The sequence below is a fragment of the Schistocerca cancellata genome, chromosome 2, assembly GCF_023864275.1.
Source record: "Schistocerca cancellata isolate TAMUIC-IGC-003103 chromosome 2, iqSchCanc2.1, whole genome shotgun sequence".
In the NCBI taxonomy this organism is placed as follows: Eukaryota; Metazoa; Arthropoda; class Insecta; order Orthoptera; family Acrididae; genus Schistocerca; species Schistocerca cancellata.
Genome location: NC_064627.1, coordinates 791953755 through 791966841, shown reverse-complemented (window position 1 = coordinate 791966841; position 13087 = coordinate 791953755).

Below are 13087 nucleotides of genomic sequence, written 5' to 3'. Positions count from 1 at the left end.
TCGCCGGGAAATGCTATCAGTATAAAGTAGTGCCATTTGGGCTTAGCACATCTGTGGCAGTATTTATTAGGGCACTGGACTTTGTGTTAGGTAGAGAACTGAGTTCCCGGTTAACCATTTATGTAGACGATTTACTGATTGTTACAGAAACATGGCAGGAGCATTGCGAGTTATTACAGAAAGTTTTTGTTGCTCTACAAGCAGGGGGCATGACACTTAAATGGAAGAAGTGTGAATTTGTGAAATCGGAAATAAAGTTTCTGGGGCACATTATTACTACCAACGGTATTGGCAAGGATCCGGAAAAGTTAAGTGCAATATCGGGATGTCCAGCTCCTAAAAATAGAAAACAGTTGAAAGCCTTTCTGGGTTTGTGTGGATTCTATAGGAAATTCGTCAAGGGCCAAGTTTTTAATAGTCCTCATTTGAACAATTTACTTAAGAAAAATAGTGCTTTTGTGTGGACTGAAGAATGCATGAGAGATTTTGAAGACTTAAAAAGGGAACTTTTGAATGACAATATTTTGCATCACCCTATACTGTCAAAACCTTTCCATACGAGTACGGACAGCAGTGCTTATGGAATTTTCATAGAAGTATTCCAAGAAATTTGTGAGGGCAAGGCAATCGAACACCGGACTATCGCATTTGCCAGTAGAACCCTAACAAGATACGAGAGAAATTACACTATTTCGGAAAAGGAAGCTTTAGCCATTATATGGGGGCTGAAGAAATTTAGAAATTATCTGTGGGGCCATAAGCTCATTATACATACCGACCACAAAGCTTTGACTTTTCTTAAAGATTGCCGTTTACTTAATGGTAGGTTAACTCGCTGGGCTTTGTACCTGCAGCAATTTGATTACGATATTTGTTATATTAAAGGTACTGAGAATTATGTGGCAGATGCCTTATCTCGATTGCCTAATGGTATGAGTGAAGTGCCCAATGAAAATGGGGAAGAGGGTACTTTTCAGATAAGGTATATGAAAGAGATTTCAGGAAATAGAAAAATTGAGCAGATATGTAAGAATATGAGGTACCATCAGAATGAGGATTCAACCTGGAAATCAGTGAAAGTAAATTTTGACAGTGTGCAGTATCCTCAAATTAAGAAATATTACAAAATTTATAAAGGCATTTTATATATGAGGAAAGATTTAGTTACTGAGAAATGGAGGGTATGTTGGCCAAAACAGTTTGATACTGATGTCATAGATTATTTTCATTTGGCATTGGGGCATAGTGGGCCGAAAAAATGTTTGGATAAACTGAATAAGGTCGTAGTGATTACTGGTAATGTAAGTAAGAAGGTAAAGGAACGGATTAAGTCACGCGATATCTGTCAAAAGACCAAAGTACCGAACAAAACTAGTAGGGGACCAATGCAAAGTACATTGCCTGAAGACACCCTAGACTTATTATCGGTAGATTTATATGGTCCCCTCCCAAAGACTTCGGGAAATGGTGCATATCTTTTGGTGATTTTGGAAGTATTTTCTAAATTTGTGAAACTATACCCCTTGAAAAAAGCCACAGCAAAAGCTGTATTTAGTAGGATGGTCGAATACTTCAGGACCATCGGGAAACCCAAGGCAGTACTATCGGACAATGGACCCCAGTTCATATCCAAAATTTGGAAAGAGGGAATGGAGAAAAATGGTGTGGAGGTTAAATATATTGCAGCCTACCATCCTGCAAGCAATCCGGTTGAAAGATACATGCGTGAAGTCGGGAGATTGTGTAGAACATACTGTGGTCACAATCATAGAGCCTGGGGCAGATTCATATCGGATTTTGAGAATGTCATGAACACATTACATCATGAAACTACAGGGTTCCCACCGGAAGAAATTTTGTTAGACAGAAGTAGTAAAAGTTTAATTGAAGAAAAATTAGAGTTTCCACCTTGTACAAGTTTGGGATTAAATCAAAAGAAAGAATTGGTAATAAAAAGGGCAAAGCAAAAAGCCGAATCTAGATCTAGAAGACACGATAAGAATCTAAAAGTTTCAAAATTTAAAATTGGAGATCATGTTCTTCTGAAAACCCACGAAAAATCTAGTGAACTAAACCATGAAATTTCAAAATTTAAATATATCTATAATGGACCATATATAATACAGAACATTCCACACGAAAATGCTTACTACCTAATCTACCCAAAATCCAAAAGACCTTTAGGTGTAAGAAATATTGTGGATCTGAAACTGTATGTTCCCAGAAACGAGTAATTGTGCTGTATTTTATGCTGAACCCAAGTTATTTGAAATGTAACTGATCTTTGTAAATGCCTGTATTCCATTGAAAGTGTACTAATGTAGTTATGTGAGTTTCAGATTACCAATTGTACTGTAACTATAAAAATGTATGGAGGAAAGGACTGAAAGGAAAGGGTAAATGCTTTCAGACAGATAACAGGTGGAACTGTCAAAAATGAAAATGGGCAGAGTATGAACCAGATTAGGAAGGACTGCCAAATACCAATGAGGGCAGATAAATAGTCGATGGAAAATAGTAAATGTAATCCAGAGGATGTGACAATATGAAGGGAAATGGACTGCCCAAATCCACATAATAGGCAGTAAATATGTGTAGTTAATTTTCTGAAAATTTGGTGTGTGTGTTTTGTTTAGTAAATTAAGAACTGGACTGCTATGCAAAGCAAGCAGCGACAAATTATCCTATAGTGTATACGAAATATGCATTGGTTTTTGTAGTTAAATGTGTGTATTCCAGAATTTTAAATTATTTCGTTAAGAAATTTGGGAAAAATTGATTAAATTGCTATTTTAGTAATGTTTAAATGGGAAGTTGGACTGTGCAAAAGGCACTTAAGTAAATAACAAGATATTGGTCTTAATATATTAAAATAGTGTGAACCTATATACAGTGAGTGGAAGGAAATATGTAGTGTAAATCTTCTTGAACTTTTACGTAAAGATTCAGAACCAGTGTATTATTGTTAAATTTAGTGTTCCCATAAAATTTGGACTTAAGAAAATTTTCTGGAAACAGGGGCATGTGTAACAATAATGTACCTATAATAATTTTTTTTCTTTATGTATTTAGATAAATGTTTCTTTCTGAATTTATGTGAAATAATGTAAATATTATTTTAGATTTTTTCTTTTCGTGTCATGTTGAAGAAACTGTACACAACTTTTGAAATGAATGTCATTACTTATGTTAGATTTTAAGCACTTTGATAACCAAAGGAAAGTGTATTTAATGTTAAAACTTTTGTATAATGTGTAAATTGTAATTTAAACACTTGGTCCATACGTAGGTAATGCATTAGAATATGTGTAGTAGAAAACCTGTGGTGAATACCCTACCTGTAGGGGCGCGGGAAGAGGTGGATGCAGGCGAGCGCGGGAAAACACACACTGGCGCGGATCGACACAACGGGCTCAGTCTAACAGTCGGAGTTGAGCATCGGTCAGAGGAACATGTACTGTACCGAGGAGGCTATCTAGGAAAAGTGGATTCCATTAAGCCTCGGATGGGCCGATTCCGACGACTACTTGGCATGGCTATATTCTCAGGCACAAAACTGGAAAATGTACGACGCCAAGAAGAATGAAAGTGCCGTTACTGTGAGAGCCTTAGCTGTGCTTGTATGTGTGCTGTGCTGCCCGCTATCTCGCTGCCCGCCATCCGCCGTACCGACGTGCACAGGTCAAACATTTATTTCATCTTTAGAAGTGTATTTGTGTGGACCAGTGTCGAAACTGTTTTGACTGTTCAATAATAACGTGACTTTTACTAGAATTGCTTTAGCCGTCACTTATCCTTATCATTGACCTAGACAGGGTCCTTACCTTATATTGTGCAACCCGAGTATCCTGAATTGAAAGTTACAGTTAGTACTAAATTATCTGCAGACCAATTTATGCTATAAAGACGTTCAAGGATAGGAGTGCAAATGTAAATGTTAGTAAAGAATATCAGTGTGATTAAATTGAAAGATAAATTTTGAATTGAGCTAGCAATGTTATTTAATTCATTTGAGACTGAAAGAATGTTAGTCAATTACTCCAGAAGCGTGACAAGAGAATAGTAATCCATAGGTTGATAATTTTGAGTGTTAATGTACCTTCAGGACTTACTAGTTTCAGCATAACGACCGTAACAGTTTCAGGGCCCCCCCCCCCATTCTCTTACCTATTCTTGCACATTTTGAAGTGTACTGATCAGAATTGAACAGTAAAATTAATTTCTATATTAAACCTAAGTGTATTAAAGATTTTTCCAATTTTAATAGTGACTTTGTATGTGTGTTTTCAAAATTGCTGATTCTAGGGTAATCTATGCCCGATTTCAGTCTGATCAATATACGAAGTGCAGCTTGTAGTAATCATTGCTGTGTGGTGTTGTGTAATTTTAGCTCGTACGAATTAATACAAAAGAAGAAAACCTTAGTTCAGTAGATTCTTTCTGGTTCTAAATTTTGCTATAAAATGCAACATTACTACGTGTTGTTATGCTTGTACATGCACATACTTGTACAGGGAAAAACTCACTCAATGCCTAATTAGGCTGGCGACCGTATTATTAATCATTGGTAGTATCTACTGTGTGTACTTCTTGTCCATGCGAACGCGTAATTGTACTTTACATTTACTTGACGCATCACTGTAGTTACTTACTGAATAAGTCCGAATTGCTTCCATTAGGTACACGCGGTCAACTTATGTACTAAATCCTTGTTTACAAGGTGAAGCCCGTGAACTTATTACAGTACAGGCTTTATTGAGCTAACGCACGTCCGGCAGGGCGGAAGTGTTACAAGAGGATGGGACGGATTAAGGATTTGTAGGTGTGGAGGATGGTAGAGGGGTGCAACCCCCACGTCCGGCCAGAGAGGAGTTTGAGGAGGCGGAGGCGGTTGTGGGCTTTGGAATGGATGGAGCGGAGATGGCGAAATCGTCCTCCGTTCCGCAATATATAGCGTACTGTAACTATTCTGCGCATGCGTCGAAAACTTGATAGTTGAACCACACTGCCCGCCGGCAGCGCCCTCGCTGGTGGAATAGCGGAACTCAGTCACCCTCTGCGTTGCTGTTTGCCACGGCCGTAGACGCACTCTGTCGTGTTCGATTTGAGCAAATCGTGGAGATGTTGGGATTCCATGCACTGTCCAGCTGGTAGCCGCTGTCACGGTTTAACAGATTTTCCGCCAGTCGTATTTCTACGGATTCTTTAATAATGGAGTCCAAGAAAGACGTTGCTGTGGACAAAACCATTGTTTTCTCATAATCCATTGAATGTCCAGTAGAAATACAATGTTCAGCAATAGCGGACTTGCTTGGCTGCAAAAGGCGGGTGTAACGTTGATGTTCAGTGCAGCGTTCTTTCACGGTGCGTGTGGTTTAACCTATGTAAGCCATACCACATTGGCACGGTATCTTGTAAATTCCGGCCTTTCGTAGTAAGAGATTGTCCTTAACTGATCCCACAAGGTCCGCAATCTTCGATGGTGGGCGGAAAACCACTTTTACCTGAAATTTTCGGAGGATTCTTGCTATTTTAAATGAAATGTTGCCAACGAAAGGAAGAAAAGCTAAAGATTGTTCCGGCATGTTCTCCTCTTTATTCACTGCCTGCTTCTTAGTTTTAACTGTTAGTGCCCTGTTAATCTGCCGGATGGAATACCCATTTTCGCTGAATACTGTCTTTAGATGGGCGAGTTCTTGAGGCAAGCGATCTAGATCTGAGACAGTATGAGATCTATGAACAAGTGTTCTAAGCAAACTCACGGTTTGCGATGGGTGATGGCAACTCGATGCTTGCAGGTACAAATCAGTATGAGTGGGTTTCCGGTAAACTGAATACCCTAGAGAACCATCATTCTTCCTTCGAACCAGGACATCCAAGAAAGGCAAACAACCATCTTTCTCTATTTCCATGGTGAATCGGATGTTGCTATGAATGGAGTTGAGGTGATGTAGGAACTCCATTAATTTATCTTCCCCATGAGGCCACACTATGAAAGTGTCATCCACACACCGCCAAAAAACTGTTGGCTTCAGGGCAGCTGATCCAAGCGCTCTCTCTTCAAAATCCTCCATGAAAAGGTTGGCCACCAAAGGAGACAGGGGGCAACCCGTGGCGACACCGTCAGTCTGTTCAAAATATTCTTGATTAAACATAAAATATGTTGAGGAAAGAGCGTGCCTGAACAAAGCAGTAATATCAACAGGAAACATGTTACCAATCAGTGTCAAAGAATCTGCAAGAGGAACTTTTGTAAAAATTGAGACCACATCAAAACTTACTAGAAGGTCTACACTGTTAAGACGAAGAGCCCCCAGTCTATTGATAAAATCAGCTGAGTTTCGTATGTGATGTGAGCACTTGCCTACGAAAGGTCTCAGTAAGGAAGCGAGATATTTAGCTAAATCATATGTAGGAGCTCCAATGTTGCACACTATTGGACGCAGAGGAAGACCCTCTTTGTAAATCTTTGGAAGGCCATACAGTCTTGGAGGTACACAGCCTTGTGGTCTTAACCTCTTGATGGTAACCGTGACAGCGGCTACCAGCTGGACAGTGCATGGAATCCCATCATCTCCACGATTTGCTCAAATCGAACACGACAGAGTGCGTCGACGGCCGTGGCAAACAGCAACGCAGAGGGCGACTGAGTTCCGCTATTCCACCTGCGAGGGCGCTGCCGGCGGGCAGTGTGGTTCAACTATCAAGTTTTCGACGCATGCGCATAATTACAGTACGCTATATATTGCGGAACGGAGGACGTTTTCGCGGTATCGCCTGTTTTTCCTTGTTTCTTTCTTCTTCCTTTTTTTTAAAAAAAGTCTGTAGGCTGTAGAGCAGCGTACTAAGCTGCTGCCAGCGCGCCCCCTTCGGGGGGAATTGAAATCAATAAAGAAAAAAAAAAAAGAGATATTCGCCAGTCTGCGACGGCTCACCTGAAGATGACTATCAGGTGCCCAGTTGAAATATCGTGAGAAGTATTGAACGACGACCGCCTGCAAGCCCGAAATGTGTATGAAAAGATCATGGCTCACTCCCTAATGACAAGTATAGTTTTCAAATGCTTCTGAATTCCTAAGGGACCAACTGCTGAGGTCATCGCTCCCTAGACTTACACACCACTTAAACTAAGTTATGCTAAGAATAACACACACACCCATTCCTGAGGGAGGACTCTGACCTACGGCGGTAGGGACCGTGCAATCGGTGACATGGCACCTATAATCGCGCGGACACTCTGCGCGGCCAAGTACAGTTTTGAAAAATAGGCTAAATCTTACTGGAATGTTCAGTGGAGGGGGGACGCTGCAGAGGCAGACACGTTGTTACTTTGCATGGGGATGGTATCCTATCGTAGAATGATTGGCCTAAAGAAGAAGAGCGGCATCAGACCACTGAAAGTCACGACAGGAGAAAAAAAACTGCCAGAGAGGTCGCAGTTCTTAGTAATTGACGGAGAGTCATAGAATAAAATAGAAGTGACTTCTGGCGTTCCCCAAGATACTGTTCTAGGCCTCTGCTGTTCCTTATCTATATGAATGAATTAGGAGACAATATGAACAGTCGTCATAGACAATTGACCTTAAATAATGAAGAGTGTGAGGTCATTCACAAGAGTGTTAAAAGGAATCAGTTAAATTTCAGTTAAAGGATAAATAAATCAAATCTAAATACCAGTAATTACACATAGGAACAACTTAAGTTGTAAATAACGTATAGAAAATATTGTGGGGAAAGCGAGACAAAGACTGCCATTTATTGGTAGGCCTCTTAGAAGATATAACAGACCTAATAAAGAGAGTGCCTGTACTACGCTTGTCCGTCCTCTTTTGGAGTACTGCTGCGCAATGTAGGATCCTTGCTAGATAGGATTAATGGACTACATCAAGGAAGTTCGAAGAAGAGCAGCACGTTTTGTATCATCAAGGAATAGTGGGCAGGGTGTCACGGACATGATGGAATATTTGTAGTTGAAATGATTAAAACGAAGGCGTTTCTTGTTGAGGCGGGATCTTCTCACGAAATTTCAATCACCAACTTTCTCCTCCGAATGGTTCAAATGGCTCTGAGCACTATGGGACTTAACAGCTATGGTCATCAGTCCCCTAGAACTTAGAACTACTTAAACCTAACTAACCTAAGGACAGCGCACAACACCCAGCCATCACGAGGTAGAGAAAATCCCTGACCCCACCGGGAATCGAACCCGGAACCCGGGCGTGGGAAGCGAGAACGCTACCGCACGACCACGAGATACGGGCAATCCTCCGAATGCAAAAACACTTTCTTGACACCGATGTACATAGGAAGAAACGATCATCATAATAAAATAACGGAAATCAGAGAGCACACTGAAAGATATAGGTGTGCATTTTGTCCGTGCGCTGTTAGAGACTGAAATAAAAGAGGTCACACATTTCAGTGTGATCTGCAGAGTATCCACATATATGTAACTGCAGATATAATGAGAAGAATGAGATTCAAAAGAAGACTGTCCAAGTGACTTGCAAAGAGAATATAATATACTTTTCTATTAATCCCAGTAAGAAATGTTCCTTCTTTTCCATAAATTTACCTTCTGTAGTACCTTCACACATTGTAATTGGCTATCACGGTAGGATATTTTCACTTCACAGATTTCGTGTGAATCGGTAATGTAGTAGTCGAACTATGGTCTTTGGTTGTACTCTATTCGCTTTCATACCTTCGTGAGACCCAACCATTTTGTGACCAGTAGCTTCTTATTTTAACAGCCGCGCTTACTGAGACTGTGTCTAGGTAGATTTGGTACAGTGTGAACGGCAGACATCTAAGAATAATTACTTGAGAACTACTGATGTTACTTGAGTTTTTGATGTTGACGGAACTGACTCTCTTGTGTCGAAATTTTAAGGTTCTCACATTTCGTCTCTCCTTCCAGCCATGTACCGCCTTGTGAGCACAGCGTCTGAGTTGCGAAACGGTCGTTTGCAGGGATGCTTTTCCAACGGACTTTTTCTGCTTCCGCGCTAATGGCGGCCATTATTTCTCAAGTGAGCGCGTTTTTCTTTTTCTGTATATTCCCTGCGGCATTGCACCTGTGCACCCCTATTGCCATGAAAACTGCTTACATTACCGGCCACAGAGAAAGGTAAGGAAGGTTGGAATGAAAGATTACAAATTAGAATGGGATGGTTTATGGGTGTGTGGAAGAGAGAGAGAGAGAGACAGAGAGAGAGAGAGAGAGAGAGAGAACTGTATTAGTAATGATGAACATAATATTTTGTTGGAATCTTGAGATGCATTCACTAGTGCTCATTATGGAATTTTTTATTGATTTTTTCATACTACCTGCTTCTAAGATGTAGAAGCTTGCAGTAGAGGAGGTACACTACCAGAGGTACCAGAACAATTTTCGATTCGATTGTTACCAGACCAGAGTCCCTTACCACTGATTGACACATTTAGCATTTTCTGTCATCTATGAAGTTTTGTAAAATCACCACGGAATCACCCTTCGTCGTGAGCAGTTCAAAGTAAATTTGTGTTCTGATTTATGTCGTTTACACCAGCGTCATATTTTCTATGGTATATATTGTTGCCCAGTGCACATATGTGGACAGAATAAACACTTAAATTAAGGAATTTGGTCCGAGAAGCATTTGTGTATACGACTGGGAAGGAACAACGTAGACCGCCAAAAACTGAGGCTCATGTTTTAGATTTGATCGTTTATACAGTTACGATGTGTTACGAATGTTTATTACAATATGTTAGGAATATCGATGCAGTAGCGAAACAAGACATAACAAAACCCCATAATTTGGATATGGTCAAAATTTTTCTCAGCTGCAAGCCTGGAAATAAGTGACCTTCTTTACGAATCACTGACAGATGTCAGTGGTTCATAAATGTATACAGCGTGCAGCTAGAAAACTCTTCTCTTTTCCGAATGTAGCTGTTATGTTTTGGCACTCCACGTTTGTAGCCTGTGAACGTTAGTAATTAGATAACATTTATAAGAATATTTGGCTAACGACCTTACACCAGTGGTAACACCAGTTCCCGTCACATCACCGAAGTTAAGCGCTGTCGGCTTGGCTAGCACTTGGATTGGTCACCGTCTGGGTCTGCCTAATGGTGTTGGCAAGCGGGGTGCACACAGCTCTTGAAAGGCCAAATGAGGAGCTACTTGACTGAGAAGTGGCGACACCGATCACGAAGACTGCCAACGGCCGGGAGGGCGGTGTGCTGACCACATGTCCCTCCGTATCCGCGTCCGGCGACGCCTACGGACTGTGGATGATAGGGCGGGCGGTAGTTACAGTTTGGCCTCCAAGGCCTCTTCGGACTGTGTTTGCTTGTTTGTATATGAATATCCAATGAAAATAATGAGTCACAAGATAATTAGTTCAAAGAAATGGTCGGATTAAGTGGTGACTACATCGGTTCTGTTGTCCTAGCTGTCAATTCTTCCCGTAACCACAGACAAATGATAGCTTACCAGAATATCTGTCTTCGTGACTATGGCAGCATCGAGTGTACAGCGAGTGTCTCAGCTGGAAGATGTTGTTGAATAGTAGACAGGAGGACGGTCACAAATACGTAATAGAAAGGACAAAATTCAGTTTATTTTATGTATTGGACCATTAACTCAACAGACGCGGGGCACTCTTCATAGAATCGGATGGCTCCAATCTGTAGTTACGGGTTTTCCTTCCTATCACCTGTCCACCAAGGAAAAAGGTATTCATAAGAGAAATTTGTCAAAGACGAATGAAATGTACGTCCAGCCCTCAAGGATTCATCAATAGTGTAAAAGTGGGAAATAACCTTAAGAGGAAGGTGGGAAATATTGTTGACCTTGAGAGAAACGAGATTCGGATTCAGAGAGCGGCAATGCAGCACATGTCATCCAAGCAGCATAGGCCGAGTGGTGTGCAGTCAGCTCGCTTATTACGTGCGCTCGTTATTCACGCGATCGGGGTGTGACTGATTTCTTAACTATATGACTAAGCGCATCTGATTTCAAAGTAATGAAGGCCAGTACATGCCAAACAGAGATAGTGGCAGCTTTCATCTCAAAAATGGTTCAAATGTCTATGAGCACTATGTGACTTAACTTCTGAGGTCATCACTCGCCTAGAACTTAGAACTAATTAAACCTAACTAACCTAAGGACATGACACACATCCATGCCCGAGGCAGGATTCGAACCTGCGCCCATAGCGGTCGTTCGGTTCCAGACTGTAGCCCCTAGAACCACATGGCCACTCCGGCCAGCAGCTTTCATCTCCTAGGTAACAGTCCGTACATACTAAGCAAGGATGCAGCAACGCTCTTAGAGTGGGGCTAGAGAAAATTTCTCCATTAATTTCATTACCGTCAAAAACATAGTTGATGTAGTCAACTTTCCTTGGGGGCTAGGATGACTTGGTGGGAGACTCCCTTCCTCTTATGTTGACCATTCTGAAGTGACATCTCTGATACACATTCTCAATTGAAAGGTCTTCCTCCCTGGCAGCGTGGTTGTGACGATAACTCGGACTGAACGGCTCCCTGCTTCGAAGATTTACGCCATCTTGTAACTTCCTGAAACAATAAGGTTGGTGGATATTAAAATTGTTTTAACTGCACTATAATAGGTCATCACAGCAAACGTATAGTCAAAACATCTAGAGAAATTCAGATTACGGTGGAAATTTGTGTATCAAGTCTCCCAACTTATTAAATAACCACGGAATAGATCCGTCATTGTGGCCTTCAAACTGTAATTTCTCTCCTACACTAATCTCTAATAGGATCTTAACTAAACTGTTCCTGTCTTGGAACTTCCTGTCTTGGGTGATAAAATTCCTTTAACCTAACCATCGGATGGTCCTATATCGCAGTAACATAGGAAAGATTAGAATATCGAAAAAAATGATATTATAGTGTAAATCTGTATATCAAGTTTCCCAAAGTATTAAACATACATGAAATCAACCCATTATTGCGGTCATAAAATTGTAAATTCTTTTCCTGTATGAATCTGTGACTGAATCTTATATTAATTGAGTAATTCATTAATCTTTATTTGTAAGGGCCAGAGGAAAAAAACTAATGCTCCTTCACTTATATGTGAAACATCGAGGGAAAATGTTACTTTTACACTATCAGTATCATAAAATACCTAACATCGCTTCTCCTTGACAATTCCCTTTGTTCTAATGGAGGATTCTTATGAAAAGTTAGCAGTATGTGGTTTTCAGAAGGCAAATAGATTAACATTTCTTTTAAAATACAAGTCTTTAAACACTAGCAATATGTTATGTATTAAAGTACAATATATTTGTTTTATTTATGTAGGCCCCTATGACATTTAGCAAATTGTAATTGTTCTTTATTAGCCATACACTCTAACAAGTAATGTAGTCGAGGCCTTATACTCTTCATACCTCAAATTTATTGAAACCAAGTTAATTACCGTTAGAACAAGGGATGACCTAAGCATACAGCATGCTTTACATAGTAACAACGGATATTCCGTAGTTGGAGAGATTCATGTCATATCACTACAGGAATTCACATACTCACCATTAAGACAGAGCGACAATAACCTCGCACGAAATAATTCTGAACTTATTATGACTACGAATGGCTGATTCACGTATCACAGGTAACAAATGTTACAAAATTCTTCTTAATGTGAGGACCTTTTAAATTGTATCTATACTGAGTACAGTCCCCCTGACGATGTTTATTGAGTTTTTAGGGAGGATCATGTTTAAGGTAAATATTATCATTTAGTGTTGTTTTATACCATGCAAGTAATAGGAAAAAAGCTTAAGACTTTATTAACAAAGACTGGAAAACATCAAATGTGAAAGATAAACGGCATTACGGAACGTATATTGAGATTGCATAAGGTTACTTTTCTGATGACAGAAATATTTCTAGCTAGGAACGAAAATGCTTTCCGCAAATACCGACATTTATCTTCAAATTTTAAATGTGTGACTTTCAACCATATTAATTTTCGTTTTATAACAACTTATGAGAACGCCGACTCTGCAATCACAAGAATGACAATAATGGGTGCCATTCAAATACACGAGGGTTATTTGGA